General features: G+C 40.2%; 1 pseudogene; it reads left to right on the top strand.

Moving 5' to 3' along the window:
• Window positions 1-23,525, top strand: part of LOC136695051 (scavenger receptor cysteine-rich type 1 protein M160-like) — a 156,412-nt pseudogene that overhangs the window by 5,755 nt on the left and 127,132 nt on the right.

The following is a 23,525-nucleotide window of genomic DNA, read 5'->3' as shown; positions in this document are numbered from 1 at the left end:
GACTTAACTGTGCATAAACTATGCATGAGTTTCTAGCTTTTAATTGAAGCAGTGTGTGACCTTGAAGAACCACCTGTTTTTTATTTCCATCTAAGAACAATTTCTTTCTGGTTCGCAAAGCAGTTTATGTAGGTGGAAACGCGCAGAACGCTTCCAATTTTATTTTTCACGAACTGAAAACATTCTGATTGCTCGTTGGTGAAAAAGCGCTCTATCATAATTTATTTTTTCCACTGGGAACCCAAAATGCAGCCAGACATATGATCTTAAAGCAACGGGAGCATCTCCTATGCAAATTTCTTCCAACTCTGTTACACCGGCTGCTACCAGCAAAGATCCTCTGTAATTGACAAAATAATGCATTACAAGCTATACCTCTTCTGCTGAGAGCTGCCCTGACTGCTGAGCTGTCACACTCGCTGCCATTACTACTGAAGGGTTAAATTGGGCCAATAGACAGAATAAATGTTATAGTTTTAAATGGTTTTACCTTTTTATATTTTAAAGTTTTATTCTGGCAGAAGTTAAATCCAAATATATAATATAAATATAAGGGAATTTATGATTGGTTGAAGAAGTCACTTGATGTAAGGAAAAGGGGGAAGTGAGTAGAGAGTGTGTGGCTTCTGACGGTGGAAAAATAAAAAGACAGCACTGCCAGGAAATTATCCGTTTGCATCTGGTTTCTTTTTGAATGAAGAGTAAACCAACCTCCCTTACGTGTACATCTGGTAGTAGTGATGTGTCGGTCGCGAACGAACCGGTTCAAAGAGCCGGCTCTTGTAAGTGAACGATGAGAGCCGGTTCCCGTCTAAGACCGAGCCATTTTTTTTAAGGCTATTGTTCTGTACCAGTGGAAATAAGTGGTAAAACAAAGAGCCATTTTAGGAGCCAAAAGAGCCGGCTCCCCAAAAAGAGCCGAAATTCCCATCACTATCTGGTAGCAGCGGTGGATATTTTTTTGGTGGTTTTTGTGCGTTTTGGGTGATTTTTTTTTCTTTTTTTTTTTTTTTTTTTTCTGACGACTCCCTCGTTTGAATTTCTCCTATCACACGGATTTTTTTCACTCTTCGTGAAGCTGGTGAGCTAAGGACTTTTGCTGGAGGTACTAAGGATTTTTGCAGTTTGTCTCAGCTACGTTTTTTCAGTTTTTGCCTACAGTTTTTTTTTCAGACCGTATTTGTTTTTGGCTCAACATGTCTGAGGTAGTGATGTGTCGGTCGCGAACGAACCGGTTCAATGAGCCGACTCTTGTAAGTGAAAGGTGAGAGCCGGTTCCCGTCTAAGACCGAGCCATTTTTTTCTAAGGCTTGTCATTCAACCAATCAGAGAACAACAAGCAAAGGTACCAATCAGTGAAGACTTATACCACCAAGCAGGGAGGGGAGGGGTGGGTGGCCGGATCAACCCCTCCAAGCTGAGACACTTGGTTTTCCTGAATGCCAATCTGCCTTCCAAAAAATAGTTGAAGTGCAATCAGTGAGTTATTACAAGACAGCCATAAAAACAATTGGCCATTGCAACACTATTATTATTTTTAATACTGAACAATATTTTGTCCATATAGTCATGTAAAATGTAGGTAATATTGTTCTGTACCAGTGGAAATAAGTGGTAAAACAAAGAGCCATTTAGGAGCCGAGTCAAAAGAGTCTGCTCCCCAAAAAGAGCAGAATTTCCCATTACTAGTCTGAGGCTGATAGTGGAACCGAGCAATTACTTGCGGAAAGCAGTAGCAATTACCATCCGAGAACAGTAGATGGAGCTGTTGGGCAGCAGATGGCCCCGAATTATGTATCTGGGAACCTAAAAATTGACCTTCCACTTGCTATTAATGGAGATGGCACTGATTCATTCGGTAGTTGGGCTCGCCGTTTTGAAGTAGCAGTGCAGTCTATGCATCATCCAGCTTCTGACTTGTCTGTAATGTTAGCTTGTGCTCTACCGTAGTTTACCTCCTGCAGTCCAGCAAAGTTACATCCTAGTAAAAGAAAAGCTCGAGAATGTTTTTGGCTCTACATACACTTTACCATTTTTTCAAACACGCCCTCGTAAGTCTGGTGAGAGTCAGGATGTGTATAGTGCAGATATCACTCATCTTGTGCTGGAAGCCTTCCCTAATTATGATATTAATGCTCAGGAAGGAGAGGAATTTTGTCTTTTTGTAGCCGGTTTAGACCCACATTTACAGTCAAATGTTCATGAGATGGGTGCATCCAGTATGGAGGAAGCAGTCATCATTGCCAGCTGCTGTGAGAGAGCACATATTGCACTTCAGTCTGCATCTACTTGTTCACCTGTTTCTCTGACCCCAGATCAGGTAGCTCTAAGTCTTATGATGACTAACTTGTTCAGGCTATTGAGGAGCTGACTGTTACTGTAAACAGCTTAAAAACTGACATGCAACAATTGCAAGAGAAAAATGCCCACTTTGCACAGCGTTTAAATACTTGGTCGGATAAAACTTTCTCACAGCAGCCCTTCCACCTCTCACTAACATTCATGGCATTATTCTCCTGATCAGCGTTATGCTTGTTCCCGTTCCCCAGAAGCCCATTATGAGCATCAGTCAGTTCTAGTCCCATTCCAAGAAGTGATAGATATGAGTCCAAACTATAGATGCAGTGTTCGTTTCCAGTCTCCGGAGAAAAATGTGCGCTCTTACCCCACTCAACAGGGACTCTCCCATTAGCTGCTGTTGAGGGGCAAACATCAGCTACTACATCAGAGCTCCAGCTTAATACCTCATAATCCCCCATGGATGGGCATGAGTTGCACACAAGTGACACTGTTTCAGCTAACATTCTGCTATTATGGAAGGGATTGAAGTATCTGCTTTGCTTGACACTGGTTTGACTATTTCTATTGTAAGTGAAGATTTCAGAATTTACCATCCAACATTGAAAAGACGTCCAATGAAAGCTTCCTTTGTACTAGCTGGCTCAGTGAATGAACAGTGCTTAAACATCTTAGGCACTTTGACTTGGCATTAGGCTAGGGAAAGAGTTATTACAGCATGACTGCATGACTTCCACAATGTCAGAGGAGCTCATTACCCAGTTATACTTGGATGGGATTTCTTGGAAAACATCATGTCCTACTAGATATCAGAACTAAATCTCTGCTGTTGTAGAACATGCAACTTCCAAACATTGCATACACACAGGGAGTGCTGCTCCTATTAAGCAGAGACCCTATAGAGTAAGACCAGATCAGAGAGCAGAAATACAGAGTCAAGTAGATAAGCTATTGAAAGCAGATATCATTGAGGATATCTATAGTCCTTGGGCTGCACCAGTCATTTTAGTTCGCAAAAAGAATGGCATCTGGTGATTTTGCCTGGATTATAGGAAGTTAAATGCTGTGACTATCAAGGACTCTCATCCTTTACCTAGAGTTGAGGATGCACTTGATTCTTCCGCTTGGTTCTCAACAATGGATCTTCAGCATGGTTACTGACAAGTTGAAGTAGAAAGGAGATCGGGAAAAAACTGCATTCACTACTGGCTCTGGGCTCTACCAGTTCACATTCTTGGGTCTTATGAATGCCCCAGGAGCATTCCAGAGATTAATGGAAATGGTGCTTCATGGTCTCCGATGGAAGACTTGTTTAGTGTACTTGGACGATATTCTGATTTTCAGCCGTTCTTTCAGTGATCATCTTCAGCATTTGGAAGAGGTTTTCTCCAGATTTCAAGCAACTGGTCTCAAAATAAACCCTCCTATTTGGCCAAAGACCATGTCCAGTTCCTAGGTCACATTGTTTCTGAAAATGGCACTCAGCCAGATCCTCAAAATGTACAATGTGTTGCTGATTGGCCTACCCCATGCAATCCTACAGAAGTCAGATCAATCTTGGGACTTTGCTCTTACTACCACAAGTTCATCAGAAACTTTGCACACCATGCAGTCCCTCTCCATGCACTTACAGAGAAGAACGTACCTTTTCAGTGGACCTCTCAGTGCCAAGATGCATTCAGTTATCAGAAACATGCCTTGTCGAATCCTCCGGTTGTTGCTTTTCCAGATTTTGCCCTTCTCTCTTTATACCGATGCTTCTTACTCTGCTATTGGAGCTGTACTAGCTCAGAAACATGGAAGCCATGAGATGGTTGTTGCATATGCGACAGCATCTCAAGATGATGACATAAGGGAGAAACAACTGCAGGATCCATTCTTGTCAGCGGTAGTGAGCTGGAAAGCTAGAAGTCAAAGGCCACCTTATTGGCGTATGAAAAGGCGCTCGCTGGTAGAGAGAACATTTTGGCAAGAATATCACAGGCTGACTATAACAATGGTGTGCTCTGCCGCAAGGTCTATAGTCCATCTTCTGGGTTAGTGCTGCATCAAGTAATTATACCAAAAGCTTTGCAAGAAAATATTCTCAAGCTGCTTCATGGAAGTCTAGTAGCTCAGCTCACATGCAAACTAGGCCAAGAAAGGTTTTGTAAATCATCATGTACAAATGAATAGTACGAGGGCTGTTCAAAAATGGCCAGCTTACTGAATGGTAAAGAGAACAGTGATGAGTTTTAACGAATGGCAGGATGATAGAGTATATTCAGTTTGTGCAGGACGTTTTTATTTGCTAATCTGTATATTACATCACCATAAGCTATCATAGGGAGTATAGTCATTTTAACTAAGATTAATTTAGCTGAGCAACTTAAGAAGGCACACACTCTGTATAAAAAAATAATTTAAAATTAACCTTAGACCAGTAGTTCTCAATCTTGGTCCTGAAGTACCACTGACCTGAATACAATAATGTTCTCCCTGCTCTAAACTTAGTTGAACTAGGGGAGGGTTGGTAATTATTTCATGAGTTGCCTCGGCTGTGTTTGAAGCAAGGGATTTTCTAAAATATGTAGAGCAGTGGTACTCTGTGATACAGGACCAGGATTGAGAAACACTGCCTTAGACTGTAGCCTACTGATGTGAACTGAGAAAGACAAAGTATTGTCTCACCAAATACTTAGATATTTATATTCTGTAACCTGATTTATTTCAATGCAATCAAGAGTGAGTCTAGTTTGATCTATCTGAGGTACAAAACCCTTCTTGCCAAATCACATAAGCTTAGTCTTGGTGATATTTATAAGATTTAAGGTGGAGAAAGCATGCTGAACTCTGAGGAAACTATCTTGGAGTGAGTTAATTACAACTTCTGGAGAGGGGCCAACAGCATAAAGAACTGTATAATCAGTTTAAAGGTGAATTGAGGAGCCATAACAGAGAAAACAACGTCATTCATGTAAATAGAAAATAATGTTGGGCCTAAAATTGAGCTCTGAGGAACACCTTTTGTTAACTGAGAGATTATCTGAAAGGATTTGCTCCATCTTCACACACTGATCCCTGTTTGACAGGTAATTTGAAAACCATGCTAGAGAATGAACTCCAATGCTGCCCAGCCTATGAATTAGAATTTTGTGATTAGAATTGTGTGTTTCTAATCACAATTAGAAATTGTGATTAACCCTGTCAAAAGTTTTAGCTAAATCAGTAAAAATCGCTGCACAACATTGTTTGACATTCAAAGCATAAATTATATCATTAAGAATAACATCACCTAAAATGTTATGAGAATCTAGGTAGTTAATCAATTGCTTAATTATAAGTGTTTCAAACACTTTTGACAAATAAGGCAATATAGACATTGGTTTGTAACAATAGGGATCAGTCTGATCTCTAAAAATACTCGAGCTGCTTTGCATGCTTATGAAAATTCACCTGTATTAAGGGACAAATTAGAAAGGTCAGCAATTGGAGCAGCAACTATGGGAGCTGCCAATCAAAAAAAGAAAGGGTCCCATTCATCCGGCCCAGCTGTTGTTTTAGTTTCCAGCTTTAGTAATTCAACCAAAACCTGACCCACCGAAATATGCTGCAGAATAAAATTGTATTTAGGGTCCTGCAAACTAGCAGGAGAGGTAATAGCAGGTGGAACTAATAGTGAAGTATTAGACATACAAGGAGATTTTGTAGACTCAAAAATATATTGTTTCAAGATCACAAACTGTTTTTCAGAACTTTTCTGGGTAAGAGCCACAAAAAGAGAGCTGCTCCAATAGCTTGAGTGGTCTTATTTCTAATTTGTTCAAAAACAAAATAATCATCAGAAACTTTAGTTCTTTGAGCCTTACACCAAGCAGCATTTTTTTCTGTAAAAGTACTGCAAGCTCACGATCAAACCAAGCACTGATATGGGTTTTTATCCTTGTTTTCTTAAAAGCAGCATGCTTGTTAACAACAACACCAAATTCATCATAAAACAAGTCCTATGCATCATTTATAGAAGGAATCAGCCCAAATCTAGACCATATTACATTAGACAGATCATGCAAAAAAAGCAGCAGGTAGTGTCGCAGTCACACAGCTCCAGGGGCCTGGAGGTTGTGGGTTCGATTCCAGCTCCGGGTGACTGTCTGTGAGGAGTTTCCTCCGGGAAACAGGTGTGTTCTCCCTGTGTCTGCGTGGGTTTCCTCCGGGTGCTCCGGTTTCCTCCCACAGTCCAAAAACACACGTTGCAGGTAGATTGGCGACTCGAAAGTGTCCGTAGGTGTGAGTGAATGTGTGTGTGTCTGTGTTGCCCTGTGAAGGACTGGCGCCCCCTCCAGGGTGTATTCCCGCCTTGCGCCCGATGATTCCAGGTAGGCTCTGGACCCCCCGCGACCCTAAATTGGATAAGCGGTTACAGATAATGGATGGATGGATGATCTGCACAGGCTTTTTAACAGGCCAAGTTTTTAAAAACACCAGCAGTAAATCAGTGATCACTAAAATCACTGCATAACACACCAGACTGATACTTATGAGGTAAGGATAATATCAATCAATGTGGCCTTTTAAATGTTTCTGGAATTATACCTAGTAGTAAGAGGTATGATTTGACTGATATTTAAAGAATCACACTACAGCAGAACTTTGTTAGGTAGTTTAAATATATCCCAATTTAACTCACTTAAAATAATAAACTCTGACCTAGTAAACAACGCTAAGGCATTGCTTAGGGCAGGGGTCGGCAACCTTTACCACTCAAAGAGCCATTTGGACCCGTTTCACACAGTAAAGAAAACACTGGGAGCCACAAAATCCTTTTGAAATTTTACATGAAATAACACTGAGCATAACAGGGGTTTTTTTAGCCTTTGTGCTGTGTATAAACAAACTACCCTGTGTTACATTTATGAAATCAATGAACGACTGCAGAAAAATGAAATAACATTTCTGCATGCAACAAAACTTTTTTAACTCAGAAAACGTTGGGTTGACGGTTAAGTAAAATACTCAATGTCTATTTGAGTCCTTGTAGTAATGGGGAAAAAAAACACCGAACTTAAATTATCCACTGGCAGCAAACAAAAATGCTGTCCTCTCTCTGCGCGCAGTCAGCCGTCAAAAAGTTCAAGAAACCGCACACTGGCGGGTTTTACACGTTGGAAGTTGTGACGTGTATTAAGAGTGACAAAATATTTTAAATATTAAAATATTTTAGATGTTACAAGATCGCCATAATCTTCATAGAATTACATTTTGAAAATGAACGAACTAAAATAAAATACATGTTAATTAAATACTCCGTAATTATTTTCAAAAGCTGAGCCGCATCAGAGGGGTCAAAGAGCCACATGCAGCTCTGGAGCCGTGGGTTGCCGACCCCTGGCTTAGGGCTATAAGGACCCAGGCTGGAGCAGATGGAGGTCTGAAACAACCAGTCACATTCAAAGAGAAGTTATTTGACAACTTAATCTTAACAACTAATCAAATTGTTTTGGAAAAGTTTTCTTTAGAACAACTGAACACTGAAGATATTCCCTGGCAGAAATAGCCAATTTCAAAACTTAGATCTCATTTGATTAGAATCAGGGCAAGGGTGGACACGAACATTCACGAACAATCAGCATCCGGCATAGTACAGAGAAATCATTGCATGGGCGCTCCCCATGCAATTATAACGTTTTTGATGGCAACACAATCATATTTAAAAAAAACAGCTTTATGTATAATAATCAATGTGTCAAGATCGCTGTTTTGATAGAAAAAAAGAACACCAGCATTTGATTTATAATCAGGAAAGTTAACTTGACTTGTAAGAATCCCAGACAGTGGCTTGAGTTGAGGAGGGTAGCAAACAGAAAAGAAAAGAATTAAACAAACTGTAGGTAGCCATAATTAGCTTTGCAGGAAAAAAAAAACAGCGTAACAGCAGTCCAGCAGTAGTCTCAGCGCTCCGACAACAGCGTAGCGTAACGGCGGTCCAGCAGCAGTGTCAGCGCTTAAGAAAGCCCCCAGAAATGGATGGAAACAAAGCGCTGGAGAGTTCTGATGTGGCCAGCAATGAGTCTGGATCTAAATCCCATTGAACACCCAAGGAGAGATCCTAAAATTGCTGGAAGTGGCGTTTTCTCTTAACATCTGACAGATTTTTAATGTTCAAACCCGTGTGCAACCTGTGAAGAGTTCTTAAAATTGCTTTTTGAAAAAGATTTTCTTCAAATATGAGAGACCTGGAGCAGTTTGCAAAAGAAGAGTGGTCCAAAATTCTAGTTGAGAGGTGTAACAAGCTTGTTGTTGGTTATAGGAAGTATTTGATTTCAGTAATTTTTTCCAAAGGCTGTTCAAAGAAATATTAAGTTGAGGGTACCAATAATTTTGTCTGGCACATTTTTGTACTTTTGCATGAAATTATATCAATTTTGGGTTTTTATTTATTTATTAGTTTATTTATGGACATGTGCACTGTGTTTTTAACCCAGGAAACCGCTCCATCAGACTGGTTGGTTCTGGAGGAGACTGTGCAGGAAGGCTGGAGCTTTTTCACAGTGGATCATGGGGGACAGTGTGTGGTGACTTGTGGGATATTGAGGATGCGCAGGTGGTGTGCAGACAGCTGCAGTGTGGAGTGGCCCTCAGTGCCCCGGTACCAGCCCGGTTTGGACCTGGAACTGGACCCATATGGCTGAATGAGGTGCAGTGTGAGGGGAATGAGACGTCCCTGTGGAACTGCAGATATCAGCTGCGTAAAGAGAATGAATGTGGACACGAGGAAGATGTAGGTGTGATATGCTCAGGTAGTGTGATCAGTCTTTGTGTCCTGAATATTGCTACCTTTACTATATAGATTTTTCTATATAATTTTTATCATTACTGAAGATTACATGAGCTCTATTTTTAAAGTTTTTATATTTGCTTAATTTTCACAAGAAATCAAGTTCTCAGGTTTCTCAAATATCATTAATTTTGTAGGATGGAACCTTGGCTTAGACCATTTTCCATAAAAGTCCAGTTGGACTGAGATCAAGATATTTGGCCATGTTATTGGCCATGGCTTTTATGCAGATCCATTATTATCCTGAACATTTGCTGTGTTACCACCAAATCTATTTTCTATTTGAAATGGAAATATGTCCAATATTCCTTGGGTATGTGTGAATTAAGTGTTTAGGTATAGAATGCCATCTCTCACCTAAACTGTAGTTGTAAAATTACACTAGAACATGGGTCATTCTGTGACAATGTGCTCCTTTAAAGGCTAAACACAACTTGGACCTCAACACGCTAAATGAATATTTCACATTATTTTAGTTACTGACATATATAAGTGTGAAATAAAATGAAAATAGCAGCTTAATTTGCTTTAAAACTGACAATTTTATTAAATTGACGGAAAAACCCGAGCTTGCAAGCGTGACGTCACTGGTGTACAACAGCTGAACAACACCGTGGTAAAACGCAGATATGACAGTATCTAGCTAGCTAAATAACCAACATAATTCATGACAATAGCCTAGCAATAAGTTAAACTCAAATTTAGAGGTACCGTTATTCTTGTAAATGTGATTGAAGTTGAACTGGAATTCATCCGACACTAGTTCAAGTTCAAGAGTTCAAGAAGTTTATTGTCATTTCAGCAGTATACAGTGTTTACAGTACACAGTGAAACGAAATAGCGTTCCTCCAGGACCAAGGTGCTACATAAGACAATACACAACATTAAAGTGTGACTAGTGCAAAGCTAGTGCAAACATAAAACAGTGCACACGCATTAAAGTGCAAAAGACATAGAACACAAAACAATACACAACATTAAAGTGCAACTAGTACAAATCTAGTGCAACATATAAACCGCCGTAATGCAGCTACGTAGCCGAGTATAATCTGAGCCACCGAGTTTAACAAGTCAAACTAACGTTAACTAACACCAACTAAAACAGGCGAAGTGAGTGTCCTTACCCTGTTCACCTCCATGTTACAGAGGCTCTTGAACACCTTTCGTTGGTGTCCTTACATGCCCATATTGTTGGAAAAGCGCCAGTGAAATGAGCTACAGATAACGGAGTGAGCGGATGGTCCTTTCCAAAGTGCCTGTTTAAAGTTGACAAATTAAGTCCATTTTCTGGATATTTTGGGATCTTTGGGCCATTTGTGCACCGATGTCCCACTGTACATTGAATGATTGCAGCCAAAAACAACACACCTTTTCCTCATTTTACATTAAATTAAGTGCAACTTCTAGAGTTGTTGTCCACCATCTACGTCACATGCAAGACGCCTATTAGAGTTTCCGAACACCGTTGGGGGGGTGGGGAGACAATCTTTTAAACCTTATTCATTGAATTAGTAAGAAATAACATGTTTTCTGACTATCAATAAACACAAGTTAGGAACTCAAACTCCACTGTATTTATTTCTTTGACACTTTCATAGAGCTGCTGCTTAGCCTTTAAGATAAGTTTAGCTGATAAAATGAACAATGAATGTAGATACATGGTCTACCTAATAAGTCGCTAGTGAGTTTTTATCATAATGGAGAGGATATTCTCAGGCAGTCATCTTTATACTTTTCTTCTTAATTGTTTTCTTGGAGGTGAGAGTTGAAATCCCTCTGGACAGAGTTCTTTGCCATCTTTCCCAGCATACCCTCATTATACGTTTATGCCTACAGTGTTTAAATCAACACTATTAGTGTTAAATTAACACTGAGAGTGTTAAATTGTTGCACTAACAGTGTTAATTTAACACTGGTGAATTTGCTGGGTACCGGTGAAAAGAATCCTCTCCAGAACTCCACACACAAGCCCACAAAGACAAAATACTCTGAGCTGCAGTTAGGTGCATACGCACACACAACAGTCAAAGTTTTCCTCTCTGCGAGGCAAAGCTGCATTGAGGGGATCCTCTCATCTTTCTGGGACAAACTCCAACTGTACAGCCACCCGCCAGTGACTTGTGAGTGTCCTATCACCCGCCTCAGTGGTTTGGCCCACGCTGTGTAGAGGTGGGCTTTGGCTCATTCCCCCAAGTGAGGTTATGCTCCATGTGCCAAGAACCAGCTTTCACTGCCAAGCTCCAGAACACCAGGGTCCCCATCACCCCAAGTCTGTACCCGATAGGCATTGCTCCACACCTCCACACTGGATCTAGCAGGTGGTGGGCACAAATGTCCTTCCCACATTGTCTTTTTGGGCTGATCCAGGCCAGATTACATGGGCTACCTGACAACCAGGCACTTGCAGTCTGACAGTTCCCCCCAGGGCCTCCAGAGTTAGATCCCGATAACATTCTCCTACCCCGGGGTGCTCCATTGTTTAGAGGCAAAAACTCAGGTGTGGGAGGAGTTTGGGGAGGACATGGAAAACGACTTTTGGTCGGCTCTGAGAAATTTCTGGCAAACCGTCAGGTGACTCTGGAGGGGAAAGCAGTTTTCCAACAACACTGTATATGGTGGGGGTGGGAAGTTATTGACCTCGACTGGTGACACCATTAGGCAGTGGAATGTATACTTTGAGGATCTTCTCAATCCCACCAGCATGTCTTCTACAGAGGAAGCAGAATTTGGGGACCCCAGGGAGGCCTCATCTATCACGTGAGCCGAGGTGGCCAAAGTAACCAGACAACTCCTTGGCAGTAGGGCCCCAGGGGTGGATGAGGTCAGCCCAGAGTTCCTCAAGGCTCTGGATGTTCTAGGGCTGTCCTGGCTGACATGTCTTTGCAACATTGCGTGGACATCAGGGGCAGTACCTCTAGACTGGCAGACAGGTCTGGTGGTTCCACTTTTTAAGAAGGGTGACCGGAGGGGGATCACACTCCTCAGCCTCCCCAGTAAGGTTATGCAGGGGTACTGGAGAACAGAGTCTGGCTGATATTTGAACCTCAGATCCAGGAAGAACAATGCAGAACATTGGACAAGCTCTTTACCATCACTAGGATCCTAGAGGGTGCATGGGAGTTTGCTCAACCAATTGACATGTGCTGTGTGGATCTGGAGTAGGCATTCAACCATGTCCCTCTAGATATTCTGTCAGGGGTGCTTTGGAAGTATGGGGTACTGGGCTGTTTGCAATGAGCTATCCAGTCCCTATATAAACAGAGTAGGACTCTGGTTCATATAGCTGGCAATAGGTCTGACAGGTTTCCAGTCAGAGTTGGACTCCATCAGGGCTGCCCGTTGTCACTGGTTCTGTTCATAATATTTATGGGCTTTGGGTAATGACTGAAAGAATGAGATTGCGGATACAAGCTGCTGAAATGAGTTTCCTCCACAGGGTGTCCCTCCCTTAGACACACGGTTAGGATGTTCGGACATCCGGGAGAGACTCGGAGTGGAGCTGCTGCTCCTCCACATTGAGAGGATGCCTCCTGGACACCTTCCTTGGGAGGTGTTTCAGGCATGTTAAACTGGGAGGAGGTCCCAGGGAAGACCCAGAACACACTGGAGAGATTATATATCTCGACTGGCCTGGGAACGCCTTGGTATCCCCCCAGAAGAGCTGGAAGAAGTGGCTAGTGAGAGGGAGGTCTGGGTTTTTTACTCTGACTGCTTCCCCCGTGACCCGGACCTGGATAAGCGGTGGACATTATATGGAGTGTCCAAGATTTCTGAATCATTCTTTTGCAATTATTATCAAACAAAATTCATAAGGCAATGTTATTACACATGAGTGTCTCACGTGAGCATATTGTTTCAGGATAGCTTAGAGTGAGCTGACTACATTTGAAAGATACAATAAGATGTAGTATAAAAAATTTTATGTTAACACAAAGTAATATCATTCAGACAAAATAATTATTAACCAAATAACACACATAAATCATGCTTCTATGTGAAGATGTTGGTGATCAATGATTGAAGTGTAATTTTGAACATATAATTTCAATTCCCTTTTGATAGTCCAACTGGAATTAATTTTACACAGAGTTTACACGGAGTTTCCCCAGTTGCACAAGTTTGGCAGTGCGTTGGGATTTTTGGGGTGTAAGTATACACTTAGTCTAACAGTATACACGTTTTGTTTTCTTCATTCCCTTGCTATAGGTAACCCTGTGGTCACCAGTTGCTGTTTTGTTTTGCTTTTGTAGCTGATTGAACTTTGTAGTGGTTTGCAAAGGTATTTAACGTTACTGGAGTGTTGTGGGTTTAGTGAGCTGAAGGTGCGAGTGATTTTGATATTTCATAGTGTTTATAGATCTTCCACTGGAACTGCGTGACCACCGCGGTAACTTGGATTTTTGTGTTTTTCTTGTTTGTTTCTTTTCTCAAATCTTGGGGCAATTACCTCCATTGTGTGATATTGCTTTTCTTCTATTGTTTCTAATAAATTTTGATATTGTTTGCCCTCGACTTTGTTGCCATCTCTGCTCATTTAGTTGAGGCCCCTGTGAGTGGGGAAAGGTACCCAATAAATGAACTGTAGACAGGTGTGGCGTGGGTTGTCTCTATTACCTAGTGTTTGGTGTAATATTTTCAGGATTAATTGACCCACTCTGTTACCTGTGTTACACAAAGACACCTATTTCATCACTGGTGTAGGTAGCAAAACTGGATTATCTCTGGAACCAGTGTTTAATGCACTTGGTAAGGAAAGGGCCACAGCCTTGTCAGGCATCCATGCTCTTTCTGGAGCTGACCAGACAGACAGATTTGCTGGCAAGGGATGACTTGTTGGCAAGCATTAAACAGGTGCTCCCTGGAGGTGTGGTCTGAATTTGCTGGTATTGGAACTAGAGATGAAATATGTCACACTGTTCTTGCAGGTCTCAGAGTATCAACTGTTCTGAGATATGATTGTGTGAAGCAGATGAAGTGTGTGGAAATGTCAGCCAGGGAAATGTGGTGAGAATTGATGATGAGGAGGAAGATGGAGATGTTTCTGTATAATATGGCTGCAAATGTGAAGTTGTCAGTGTAAACAGCAGCATTGTTATAAAGAATAATATCAATGAACTGTTTTATTGAAATTTTTGTTTTTGTTTAAAAGCTGTTTTTTATATTGTTGATGGAAAAATTTATTAATTAGTTAAAATAACTATATAAAACATTAAGTTTTGATGTTCAGAAAAAAATCCAAAATATGCTTGAAATTTAGCTTTTTTAACATATAAAACCCAGTGTTATGTTCTATTTTAAACTGTATGTTACAAAATACTCTAATCAAAAAAGAAAAAATATGTAATGTGTAAAAATAATATGTATTATGTAAAAATATGTAAATTAATAATGAAAACAACATATCCTGTTTTAATAAAACAACAGCTGTTTTAATAAAAATAGTAATATAGGCCTAAATTATGTCATCTATTATTGCAAATTATCAAACTTGAAGGGAAACATTTAAGAAACTTGGGGGGTGGGGGTGGAGGTGGAGACATAATTTCTCTCAAAGTTCAGTGTTCCTAGAAGACAGTTCAACCATTCTCCAAAAATGAACACATGAATCCCACAAAAATACATAGGCCACCCCACAAATAGGGGTGCTTCTTGGGTTGTGTTTGTCTGGATCTTCACTCCAGACCTGTTTGCCATGGGATACCCTACTGGGAGCTCACAGTTCCTTACCCATCTCACCAGTAGAGCCACCATCTTATCAGTAGAGGATCACATTTATCGGAACACATTTGCTCATGAACTTACATATGTTTTGTGGCAAATTCAACTCAGGTTTGTAGATTCTCATAAAATCCATACCAAGGATGGCTGCCTGGCTAAGGTTATAGACGATAAAATATGTAAAATATGACGTCCACCAACAAATCTGCAAACTTACACCTAGTCATTGGTCTTTCACTTTCAATAGTTCCCCATATACTGTCCAAATTCTAGTGGGACATGACCATAATTTCCCCCACCCTGGACCCATACTGCTGCCTGAACTTAAAAGCCCTTTTGAGCCCTAGTATTGAGCAAAATAGAGGTTTTCATGGCATTTGTTTCTCCTTTTAAACCAGACCCACTACCTGACTGACCAACTGGAACTTCAGGTTTTGGGTAGTGCACTACTAGAGGGAACTAACTTGATATTACAAACAGTCTCATCTGTCTGTCTGTTTGTGCCTACAATAATTAAATCTAGGGCCTTTTCATAGAGCCTTCAAACTTTAAGATAACCATCCAGCCCATGCCCTCTAGCTCTCTCTTTTTTTTATTATTATTTTTTTTTAATAGTTCTGCTATTCTAATTAAGTCAGCTGGAGCTACAGTTAACACTAATTTTTCTTAAAGTGTAATGCTGCCTGTTGCCCTGCCTTTTCCATGAGAGAGCACCAACACTTCCCCTAGAACATGCTTCAAGATTTGCGTATTCTGGCTTATCCCTCATGTAGTCTTTTGTAAGTGTATGAGTGTCTCAGCTTCATGTCATAGTTTGGCTCTTTATATAGGACTTAAAAAAAAGAGCTGCTACCTCTTCACCTTCTTCACCTGTTTCCCCATTTGAGTCTTGGCTCTTCTTTCTTGGGCAGTTTCTCAGTTTGCCCACATGAGGCTAGGACTTGGAATTCAGTAAAGCTGCTTTGTGACAACAGCAGTTGTAAAAGGCTCTATATAAATAACATTAAATTGCATTGAAATTGTGTGTTTTTAAACTTTAAAATAAAGCAATCATTCTATTTATTAAGTTATATTTTTCAAAGAGGGCACTAGGAAATATAATTTTTAGGGCTGTCATGGCTTAATGGTTAGAGAGAAGGGCGTAGCACTGTACATTTGCTCATTTTTCCTTAGTTAGCATAAGCACAGTTTGGAACTTATTAAACCCTGTACATTCTTCGTCTAACAGGATACAAAGAGATCAGACTCACTGAGGGCTGTGAAGGAAATCTGGAAGTGTTCTTCAATGGAACCTGGGGTAATGTTTGTGTAAATGGTATGAGTGAGGAAACATCAGCTTTGATCTGTCAGGAGCTGAACTGTGGAAGATCTGGGCGTGTTGGGGGAACCAAAGCAAGAGTGGATTCAGCTCCTAACTGGCTTGATAATGTGAAATGTAGGAAACATGACCCTACTCTCTGGCATTGTCCATCTTCCTTCTGGGGACAGAACACATGTAATAATCACAATGAGGTGGCTCACGTAACCTGCACAAGTGGTCAGTTCCTCTCATAACATATTTTCACTTACCAAATTCAATGATATATATATATATATATATATATAACAAAATTACATTTGTATGTATAACAGTTTAGTACCTAATGTGATATATTATTCTATACTTAGGAAAGGAAAATTATCTTGTGCTACAACGTCATCTGAAACATTTCTCATCAAACCAGCAGAGAAAGAACTCAAGTAAGGACACTTTACCAGTGAGGATTTTAAATGAATCTGTTAATCTGTTTTTCTGGACTCCAAATGTCATTGCTTGTTGTTGTGTGTAAGGGTTTCTTGACATGTGAAGTTTTGCCATAGCTCAAATTATGTGTTCTGTGTGTGTGTAGAGCACCTGCTTCTCAGACTGCGGGGAGGAGAGGGAAGCTGCTCTGGGAGACTGGAGGTGTATCATAACTCTCAGTGGGGGACAGCCTGTGATGATCTGTGGGACATGAGGGATGCTCAGGTGGTCTGCAGGCAGCTGGGCTGTGGTCCGGCACTGAGGGCTGATAGGAATTCTGTTTTTGACGATAGTCAGGGTGTTATCTGGTTGAACAGAGTGAAGTGTAGAGGGAATGAGATTCACCTGTGGGACTGTCCTCATTCACTGAAGAACCACACTGACTGCTCACACAGACAGGACGCTGGAGTCACCTGTGCAGGTCAGATGAAGTTGATGTCCTTTTTATGTTAGGATTTATATGTTTTAGCACTTTTAATGATGCCATAAAGCTAAATTTCAAAATATAATTATAAATAATAAGCAATTTAACAGCACTATTTGTTCTTTACCCCGAACAGTACATGAAAAAAGGAATAATTAGAATTCATAATATGTTTTTAATTAAATGAATACATGTCTTGCCCTGGCTCTGTCCCGTACTGTCATGTGTCTGTTTTCCTCACCATGTGCTCATGTAGCACATGGCTCTGTTTCTTGTTGTTCTTGTCTCTGCCGTAGAACCGCCTAAGCTCCGCCCCCTTGTCAGTAACTCCATATGTGTCTCCTCAGTAGTCCTGCAATGACGTCCATGGAGGCAGGGGTTCCTGCAATGATGTCCACGGAAGCATGGACTTAGGGTTTGGGAGGTCAGAGGGGCGCACTCATGAGGAAGTCCCTCAACATAAGATCCCCAGGAAGTGCACCCCTGTTAGCTTCACTTCCTCTGTCCTGAGGCTTGAAGCTAACAGCACCAATCCTCAACAGCTCCAGCATGTGCCTTTCGAGCATCCCAAGTCCCTGCCTCCGTGGACGTCATTGCAGGACTAATTAGGAGACACACGTGGAGACACTGATGAGAGGGAGGAGCTAAGGCGGGACAAGGGCGGAGACAAGAACAAGAACAAACAGAGCCATGTGCTACATGAGCACATGGTGAGGAAAACAGACACAGGAGAGTACAGGACAGGGCCAGGGTGTGACAATACAATTGTATTTTTTTAAAATAATTAAAACTACAGGAAGAGTTTTGCTAATGTGACTTTTAGTTTGTTTGCCTGAATATTTTACCTCCCACTTTTATAGATATATTATTGTCGCCTCTTACTGCAATCAAAATAACTACCACAGGTAATCGTATTATTAATCTCTGTTGTTTTTTTGTTTGACTGCACTACATTTATTATTATTTATTTATTTATTATTATTTTTTTTTTTTTTTTTTGGGCAGTGGGGCAGAATGTGAAGATAACATCTTCCCTTCAAATAAATTCACCCCAGCAAACCATTCTGTCCATCACTCCTGTGGCCCTTCTTGTGCTGGGATCTATGCTCTTCCTGGCCTTAGTGCTCCTGTTTGTGCTGTTATACCAGAACCGATTACTGTGGACAGGTAGAGAACTTCAGAGAATGTCTACAATGCATTTGCATTACAGTGCATTATTTTTTTAAAACTTTCTTTAGGTGTGAGTAGTTCACGGTGCAAATGTGTATACAATAAATAACACATAACACCCCTTTTCCATAAGCTAACACATAAAATATCTCTGACATGCTTTGGTGAAAATACCAGAAAGGACCAAACAAAGCACCATTCTCCCTGGTCTAATAGCCTTGTTCAGAATGACCAGTCTTGGTATTTGTTCCCCTAAATTACAGTGAGCCACATTTCAGTTGAGTGCAAGAGCAGATTATTTCAGGAGAGACACAGGACTAAGGCCTGCTAGGTGGTCCAGCAATATAAGAACATAGTGGAGCAAAAATATTTCCAAGAGGCATTTACAGTTAGGTCCATATATATTTGGACACTGACACTGAATTTTACCAAGCTATGACATCTAAATACTTCAACCACAACACAAGCCAAAAGCACAGGAAACACATGATATTCATTTCAACACACCACTCAATTCACCACTTCAACGCTCAGGCAAAGGAGGAGCAAGAAACCTAAAAAACAACAAACACACATGAACACTGGAGAAACAGGTCCGGACCGATTGTTACACAAGTTAATGTTATTGAAGAGCGATACGCTCAGTCTGTTTCTCTTAATCTCTACAGTGGTCTCCAAGAAGTGTCCAGTGGTGGTCAATGAGGGCCTGAGGAATGTGCCTGATGTTGTCTATGAAGATGTTAGCCATAGACTTATCACTAGAAGAATGGCTCAAAGAGGTTTGGAATGCAATATTTAAGATAAATTCAAGATCAGTTTTGGTACAACTAAAATACTTTCAGTACTAGTTTCCTAGACAGGGACTATATCCTCCTTTCAGTGGTAAGTCACAATTCAAAATACTGTGAAGTACAAGACAAGGCTTAATCCCGTCTGAGACACCACCCAAAAAGGGTTAGATATATATCTGGGAGTAGTACTTTGGGTCAGCAGGCAAATTTACATAGTGTGTGTGTGTGTGTTTGTTTAAGAGTAATGCCACATAAAGTTAAGTCTGGATTCAGTATGTGTGGCAAAAAACTAAAATTTAAACAGGCTGTTTATAATCAGTGGTAATATGATGCAAAATGTATACTGTATATCACTTGCAAATAAAATCTTGTTTCACCTCATGCATTCCTCGGCGTGCAGAAAATGTTTTAAAAGTTCACTTTGTGCTTCAGAAAGTCCAATGCTTGTAGCTCATCTCACAACGTAAATGTCTACCTTCTGATCAGATGGACCTGGGCTCAAACCTTAACTTATCCATTAATGTTAATGTGCCCTTTGTTCCCTAACTGAAGGTACAGAAATGTAACCTCACTACCACAGTGAGAGCAATAGGTTTCTATTCAATAGGTGAATAGAGTGTACTGTAGTGTAGAGTATTGTGCAAAAAATCGTAGGAACTTAAGGCTTTTTTTATATTCTGAGTAAGAATATAAGTGTGGTGCTTGTATAAAATTGCATTTAATTGCAGTAAATACAAATACTTTTTTTTAAAAATACTAGTAAATGTGTTTTGAACTAGCATGATGAACCAAGTTTCTTTCCAGATGTTATTCTTGTTATCGTATAGATCTTTTAAATTAACAGCACTTTATTTAACATAATGAAGTATTCATTAACTGTTAAAACCAGGCATTGAATGAACACCTTAAGTCATGCTTGACTGCCAAGGGGAAAGTTTTGGAAAATGTTGCACCAATACATTTAAACACAGAATATCACTACTTACTGTAATAATGTTATTTATTTTTATTCCAGTATTAACTTTTTGTTGTTTACATTTTGAGCAGATAAATTCTTACCACTTTTCGATAAATAGCTTTTTAAATCTCATTTTCTCGGGTACCTAAAACTGCATTTACAATGTATTTTTGTTTGTTATATAGGATGCAGTGTGGTAATTATGATAAGCATTTGGCAGTTTAAATTTGATATGTTTTTTTCTAAATATGGACCTCCCGCAACCCTAAATTGGATAAGCGGTTACAGATAATGGATGGATGGATGAACCACAAAGCAGCAGATGTGTAGCTCTCACAAGGATAGAAAGATGTTGAATACATATAGCTGTCTGTCTAAATCTGTGTGGTATGTGTGTGTGTGTGTGTGTGTGGTTATTTCCACAGGAAGTTTGGTTTCTGAAGAACAACATTCAGGATATGAGGATACAGGCTTTGAGCTTCTCTCGAGTAAGAAGACAAAAACAGCTGTATATTATCAGTTATGTGAATTGTATTCTTTATAAACATGGTAACAATTTAAATTACAGCCCACACCTTTGGTTCATCTAAAGTTATGAAAGGTCTGAAATATTCTTTGACTTGTCAATGTGCTATGAGTGTAACTTGCTTCAGTGTGAGATGGATTTGCATTTTTATCTGTAGGAACCAGTATTCTTTTATAGTAAATATAATATAGTAATAGTATTTAATATAGTATGTAATATAGTATAGTAAATTATAGCAAATTTACATACTGTAGTCAATGGCAACTCTCAAGAGGAGAGAATGGAACGAAGGTCCACGGCAGTACTTGATACAGAGTGAGTGCTGAAAATGGGCTGGGAGCAGCTTAGCTGCAAGCAGAAAAGCAGAAAGTAAGATCCAGCAGGAGAGAGTGCAAGCTGTACGGTGGACACGGGGCACTGTTTGTTTGTGAGGGGGAGGGCATAGGGGTGAGGGTCCACAGCAGCTTCTGAGGAAAGCGCTTGAGCTGTGAAGTTCTGCAGTATGAGAGAGGAGGGCTGTAAAGGGATAAAGGGAGGCTGGCTGTAGTGGGAGGAGAAGCAGGAGAGCAGAGCACGGATCCGGAGAGGGAAAGACAAAGGCAAAGTTTAGAACAATTTGCAGGCGCAACAATGGCCAAACATAACCGCAAATACCAGGCAGTCCCATAGCTGTTTAGCCGGAGAAAGGGGAAAACAGTAGGCTCGGTGGGCTTGATAATGGTCCAAATGGAGCAAGTTTGTCTGACGCGGAAATGACATGAATTTGCAGTGTATATATAGGACTGAGAGGCGGAGCGTGGTCCTACTCCCAAAATTATGTTTATTACATAACTTCAATTATTGTATGGGTAGATGGTATAGCAGATACAATTTTTATATTTTTGTGGATGTTGGCCATAAAATTTTAAAAGGCTGGTCTCAGAATGGAGGCGGCTGCACTGTGGTGCAGCAGGTCGTGTCACAGTTGCACAGCTCCAGGGACCTGGAGGTTGTGGGTTCAAGTTCCGCTCCGGGTGACTGTTTCTGACGAGTTTGTTCTCCCCGTTTCTGGGTGCACCGGTTTCCTCCCACGGTCCAAAAACACACACTGGTAGGTGGATTGGTGACTCAAAAGGGTCCGTAGGTGTGAGTGAATAAGTGAATGTGTGTGTGTGTGTGTGTCACCCTGTGAAGGACTGGTGCCCCCTCCAGTATGTGTTCCCACCTTGCACCCAATGATTCAGGGCGTGTGTTTTTTTTAATGTTTTTTTATTTTTTTTAATGTGTCACCCTGCGACCCCATTCATAATAGTAAATATATATATATATATATTATATTATTATTATTATTATTATTATTATTATTTTTTTTTTTTTTTTTTTTTTTTTTTTTTTTTTTAAAGGTGAGGTGAGAACAGCAGACCTTCCAGAGAGCTATGATGATGTCATCACCAATGAATCAACACAGAATTATGTATCAGGTGTGTTTCTGTTTTCTACTTCTGTTTTTTATTGCAAATTTAACCATTCATAGTGCAACAAATGAGGGTTACATATGTCTTATTTCTAATTCATTAAAATTGGGGTGTTTGTTATGTCACAAATTCAAATGTTTCTATTGGTGCTCTCCTCCAGTTATGTTCAGCATTTCCCCATTATAGTAGAATCTGGCCTTTCAACTTACATTATGATAGCTATATACGATTTCAGTGCATTTACACATTAATTTGTGGAACCTGCCAACCCCCAAATAGTGAAGTAAAACAACCCAGTTACATAAGGTTGACCTAGGTCAAGATGCATGGAAAAATGAATCATTCTGATTATGTGCTGTATTGCATATACAGGGGTTGGACAATGAAACTGAAACACCTGTCATTTTAGTGTGGGAGGTTTCATGGCTAAATTGGAGCAGCCTGGTGGCCAATCTTCATTAATTGCACATTGCAGCAGTAAGACCATGTGCATCCAATGGTTCAAACATTGTGTCCTGAAGGCGGTGCCGTGTATCAGGACGACAGTGCACCAATACACACAGCAAGACTGGTGAGAGATTGGTTTGATGAACATGAAAGTGAAGTTGAACATCTCCCATGGCCTGCACAGTCACCAGATCTAAATATTATTGAGCCACTTTGGGATGTTTTGGAGGAGCGAGTCAGGAAACATTTTCCTCCACCAGCATCACGTAGAGACCTGGCCACTATCCTGCAAGAAGAATGGCTTCTCTGACCACTGTGCAGGACTTGTATATGTCATTTCCAAGATGAATTGACGCTGTATTGACCGCAAAAGAAGGCCATAATAAATTATTGTGGTCTAAAACCAGGGGTTTCAGTTTCATTGTCCAACCCCTGTACTTAGACAGCCTAGTCTCAGTGACCCACTTGCTCATCCTAGTCTCTCCAATCACAGCAATGGAACCACATATGTGAGAGCACAAAGACAAGGTTAAAACGAGCAAACCAAATTCAATGAGTGTGGAGAAATTAAATATGCCAAAAACAAGAACAGTGTAGAAAGAGAACGAAATATAAAATAAATAAATAAATAAATAAACCACTGCTTCTGTGTTATTTTGATCAAAGCAGATTACAGATGTTTCATTAAGTTTATGTTTTAGGAAAGTGTTAATTTAGGGAAAGGTTTGTTTTATACGTCCACTTTAAAAAATAAACCTACATTTTTTGCTTACTGCCATAAAACTTTGTCTACTTATGTTGTTATAGTAAACGCAATCAAAAATATCATCACTCCTGTACAAGATATAGAAATTGTGGCAGGTAAGTTTTAAGTTCATGCATTTAAGTTTATACTTGGTATTATTTGTTAGATATTACCTTGGCATCACTGGATATGGTCTGTAATGGGTTTCTTGTGTTCCTGTCCTTTGTCATGTTGTGAATAACGAGTTCAGTTGTTTTCCCTGCCGTTTGCCTTTCCAGATGTTTCTAGCTATGCCCCCATGTTTCTGGTCATAATCACCTATATAAGCCCTTTTATGTTAGTTTGTCCTGGTCAGTCACATGGTGTGTTTTGGTTCATTGTTATGCTTCGTGTTTTA

This window comes from Hoplias malabaricus, chromosome 4 (genome assembly GCF_029633855.1).
Source record: "Hoplias malabaricus isolate fHopMal1 chromosome 4, fHopMal1.hap1, whole genome shotgun sequence".
NCBI lineage: Eukaryota > Metazoa > Chordata > Actinopteri > Characiformes > Erythrinidae > Hoplias > Hoplias malabaricus.
Note: the sequence above shows the minus strand (reverse complement) of the source record. Positions and strands in the feature narration are given on the sequence as shown.